Below are 5,432 nucleotides of genomic sequence, written 5' to 3' on the forward strand. Positions count from 1 at the left end.
GTAAAAGGCCAAGGATAGTGCCCAATAGCATAGCTTCTTAGATGTTAATTTTGTGATTTCCATTCCCGTTCCAGGTGACCACAGATAACCTCTCTTCCTGGCTATGCCTTCTGAAAACCTGGGCTCTGCAGGGGTGGGGAACCTTTTCTTTCTCTGCCCAGGGCTATTCGGATATTTATAACATTTGTGGGCCATACAAAATTATCAACTTAAAAATTAGCTTGCTGTCCCCTGCGTAGCCCCAGGGTTGAGCATCGACTTATGAACAAGGAGGTCATGGCTCCATTCTGGTCAAGGCACATGCCCAGGTTGCAGGCTGGATTGAGGTAGGTGGGGCATGGGGGTGGCAGGTGCGTACAGGAGGCAGCCAATGGATGATTCTTATCCTTGTTTCTATCTCTCTCCCCCCTCCTTTCCTATCTGAAATCAAAAAATATATATTTTTTAAAATTAGCTTGCTATATTTGGTCAGACATTTAATTAACTCACCCCTGATTTCAGACCAAATGATTTCAAGGGCCTAATGCAGCCCGCCAGCCACATGTTCCCCACCCCACCCCACCCCCACCCCCGCTGGGACTCTGGGGAGATGGAGGGAACTTTCCCAAGATGAGAGGGGGGTCTGAGCTGCGTAGAATCCCTTTTCAACCTGCTGCCCCACCCTCTGGAGACCAGGTTGTCCCTGAGTAACTGCCTCCCTCATCTGAGACCAGCCTGGAGCACCCATAGGCCTCTGCCAACATCTCCATCCTCAAGACGGCCAGGACTCCAGGGACCATGGAAGAGGGAGTGAAGGGGAAGCCTGAATAGCACTGAAATTAAGCTCCCTGGCTCACTCCCCCCACCCCCACCCCACACCTCTCTTCAGATAGAGCCCTTGAGTTGGATTTAATTTAAAGAAAATAATGAGACATACCTATGTGTGGCCTGACAGGTATTGGCTGTGTGCCTCGCCCATCCAAATCATGCTTTAAACCCTCACTGCTATGGGGGCTGAGTGGTTTCTCTGCTTAATTTGCCAGCTCCTCACACACCCCCACATGGAGATCTCAGGGCAGGACGACAGACAGATGTGCAGGATCAGGGGCGCCCAGGACAGAGAGGCTCCAGGAGGTTATGGGGACAGAGGTGCTCAGTCCTGGGGCAGGGCAGGCCCCAAGCCTCTGTAATCTCCATTTTGTGGGAGCCCAGGATTAAAAGAGAAGAAAGAAGAAGATGCCCTGACACTGCTGGTGATGCTGCGGGTGCTGGAGGGGGCCTGGGGCCGGAGCTCTGCTTTCTCTTCCCCTTTGATTGCTCTCTCTAAATCTGACAACCCCTTTGGATCTCTGAGCCCCGAGGAGCCTGGAGGAGCCGGTGTCCTGGGGGGATGAAAGGGCAGGGATGTAATGGGTTTACCCCAGCGCTGATCCCAGGGAAGCCTGCGGAAGATTACGATTTGCTTCCAGAGTTTGAAATCTCCTGCTCCCCCCTGACCACATCAAAGGACATGGCCATGGGGGAGCACCTAATCCCATCAATAGCATCAAAACTGGACAAGAAAGGGAATTCTGCCAACTTGGTGCAATGGCTGGCGGCACACAGTTCACAGAGAAAGATACATACAAGGGCCAGGCCTCCACCTCTGGCGTTCACACTGGATCCCGAGCCAGTCCAGCAGACAGGGCCTGTCCCTTTCAAGGACTCAGAAGCTGGGCAGTGGGGCTGGGCCGAGCTCCAGGGGCCAGAAGGGAGGGACCCTGAGGGTTTGGGTGCTGCTGGCCCCCAGCTTGACTTTGAGAAAGTGTGTTCACAGTCACACTTCTTTTTTTTTTTAAATGTATTTTATTGATTTTTTACAGAGAGGAAGGGAGAGGGATAGAAAGTCAGAAACATCGATGAGAGAGAAACATCGATCAGCTGCCTCCTGCACATCCCCCAGTGGGGATGTGCCCACAACTCAGGTACATGCCCTTGACCGGAATCGAACCCGGGACCCCTCAGTCCGCAGGCTGACACTCTATCCACTGAGCCAAACCGGTTTCGGCCACAGTCACACTTCTTACTACCACCGTTTCCCAAAGTGCAGCGTCCAGATGCAAAATGGTTTTAAGTTTAAAAATAATTTAAAAATTAATATATATTTTTAAATGTAAACTTCATGAATATTATTGTTACAATGTGGCTAAAGCGGTTAAAGTGAGCCCACTCAAAGGCAAGGACTTAGTAAGTAACGCAAGTAGTATTCTGATATGGCAAAAATGGTGGCAGTCTCGCGCAAATGCCTAAGGTTAGAAAAACCTTATAACCATCTTTAGAGGAAGTCTGCCTTAGAACAATGGCCTTCACACTTTCAGTGATGCTCCATGGTAGGAAATGTGTTCTCATGTACACAAATATGTTTACGTTTTCCTCTTCTGTTCCATTAAAAAAAAAAAATGCTGCTTGCAGACTGTTACATGTATTTCATGATCTACTGATGGGTTACCTCCTGGAAATTGAAAAATACTGCCGTAGAGATCACGCGATGATGCCGATGGCTCTCAGGGGAAAATCCCTAGGTGCCAAGGCTGTATGCTAAGAGCTCCTTACCCTCCCACAACAACCTGGGAGGGAGGTATTATTATAATCCACATTTATAGGTGAAATTACTGGCCAGGGTGCCTTAGTTCAGTGATGGCGAACCTTTTGAGCTCGGCGTGTCAGCATTTTGAAAAACCCTAACTTAACTCTGGTGCCGTGTCACATATAGAAATTTTTTGATATTTGCAACCATAGTAAAACAAAGACTTATATTTTTGATATTTATTTTATATATTTAAATGCCATTTAACAAAGAAAAATCAACCAAAAAAATGAGTCCGTGTGTCACCTCTGACACGCGTGTTATAGGTTCGCTATCACTGCCTTCGTTAGTAAGTGCAGGCCTGAGACCAGCCCCTCTTCACTCAGCTCCTCCCTGGTCTAGTGCACTTTCCACCAGCCCCCCCCCCCCACCAACCCCCACTCCTACCCTGAGTGAATGTCTCAGAGAGGCCCAGACTCCAGGGCATTCACGCACGTTTGCCCTTCCCACAATGTAGTATTTTGGTCCTTTTTGCCCCCTAAAAAAATAATCTCCCAGGAGTCAGGTTCCTTAGCAAGCTGGCTTCAGAGCCCCTGAGGTGGGGGTGTGATGTGACGTGGACAATCTTAATATCCTAGCTATCCTGCTAGAGTGCTGCACACACTCATCTTGGGGGGAGGGGGAGGGAGGCGGGGACCAAAATCCCATAGAGCTAGAGACACTGACCTTGCTCCCTGGCTTGCTTTATTCTAGATTCTTCCCTAGGCCTCCCCTGGCTGCCCTGTTTTATTTTATTTTACTTTTTAAAATGTTTTTTTTTATTGATTTTTAGAGAGAGAAAGAGATAGACCCATCAATGATGAGAGAGAATCACTGATCAGCTGCCTCTTACCCGCCCTCTACTGGGGATCAAGCCCACAACCAGTAATTGAAGCATGGCCTCCTGGTTCATGGGTCAATGCTCTTCCACTGAGCCACACTAGCCGGGCAGCTGCTAGGCTGCCCTGTTTTAAATTGCAGCCCCCTTCCCCACCCTGTCTTATCCCCCAACCCAGATATTTTCCCCTTTCCATAGCCCCTGTCCCCTCTACGATGCCACACATTTCACTCATTTGAATATATCCTGTCTCCCTGCTGCTCATCTCTGCTTCCAGCTCCCAGAATGTAAGCGCCACAGGGTGGGAAGTTTTGTCTCCAAAGGAAGCTACTGCCTCCCCGTGCCTGACACATGGCACATCCTCGGTACATATTTGCTGAAAACCCAGCTTTGCCACCACTGGATGGGATTGGCTGCCCCAAACCGTCCCCATAGCCCCCCTGGGCCTGAGCCCCACAGACAGAGGCACTCCTTCCAACACCTGATCTCACCAGCTTCCTCTCAGAGGGTGACACCCCCACCCCCAAGGGCAGGAGAGCCAACAGCCACAGTGGCCTCGTCCCCATAAGCCGTTCACGGTATTTAATAGCAACACATGAACACCTGCCACATCTCTAGCAGCACCACAAAGCGCTGTGAGCGGGAGGGAGGGGAACACCGTTTTCCTGATACGGAAGCCGAGCTTGGGGAGACGGAATGATGTGCCCAAGGTCACTCGGTCCTCCTGAGCCCTTTCCGGAGTTCCGGGGAAAGACAGGCTGGCCAGGAAACCGTCACTGCCGAAGAGCCGCACGGGCATCGCTGGTCTTATCCACGTTCTTGACCCCTGGGCAACCTTTGGTAAGGTATCTCTGCCCCCGGGCCTCCGTGTCAGCACTGGCGAACCTGGAATGTGGTTTTCCTCGGTGATTGCTCCCAGCTTGACCGTAGGAAGAAACGTGTTGGAAGTTTCTGACTTTGTTGTTGATGACCTTCCTGCCTTCGGCCACGATCTGAAGAGCCTTTATCTATCCAGGTCACCGGGTGAGACACACCCTGGCACACGAGCAGCAGTGAAGGGGTAAATTCCCCAGCAAGGCGTCAGTTCTCTCCAGGTGTGGAACGTTTTAGCAAGGCGGAGGCAGAATTAGGTTCGGTTTTCCTGCCTGGTGGGGGTCGGGGGAGGCAGGTGGTCTGACGCTCTGTGCTTGGGCCCCGCGCTCTGAACGTGACCTAAGGAGTGAGGCTGAGAGGGTGGGGGCTGGAAGGTCACACCAGGAGCCTCGGGGCCCACCGCCCCCGCCATCTCCCTCCGGATTCTCCGCAAGGCTCCGTGGCAGGGTAAGTGCCTGGAAATGTTAGCACACGTGCTCCAGAGAAACCAGGAGTCTGTCCCCTGGGGAATCCAGCCTGGGCGCCGAGGACTGTGGTCAGGCCTGGTGGCTTTGGTCACTCTGTGCCCCTCCCACTGATCAGGGTGAACACGAGACAAGTGATGTGGCTGCTTGGCTCACAGGTTGGCAACGAGGTGGCCCATCCCCTGGGTCCGTGCCCAGGAATAACGCAGAAGACTTTTCCACACAGATGTGCGCTCGGCCTGCGGGAGAGCGTCATCTATGTGAGAAAGGCAGAGCTTCCTGGGTGGCCTTGAGCGAATCACTTCCTTTCTCTTTGCCCGTTTCTGTGGCTGTGAAAGGAGAGGGTTGGACCGTTGCTGTCATTCCTAATTGGTAACTTTTGTCCGGAAGGATGAGTTTGGATCTTTGGCGTTTACTAATAAAAAGTATTTACAGAGAATGAGTATTTGTTTCTTTTATTTAAAAAGTGTATTTTTTTCTCATTTTTAAAAATGTTTTATTGATTTTTTTACAGAGAGGAAGGGAGAGGGATAGAGAGTTAGAAACATCGATGAGAGAGAAACATTGATCAGCTGCCTCCTGCACACCTCCTACTGGGGATGTGCCTACAACCAAGGTACATGCCCTTGACCAGAATCGAACCTGGGACCTTTCAGTCCACAGGCCGACACTC

Source organism: Myotis davidii, unplaced genomic scaffold (assembly GCF_000327345.1).
Source record: "Myotis davidii unplaced genomic scaffold, ASM32734v1 scaffold699, whole genome shotgun sequence".
NCBI lineage: Eukaryota > Metazoa > Chordata > Mammalia > Chiroptera > Vespertilionidae > Myotis > Myotis davidii.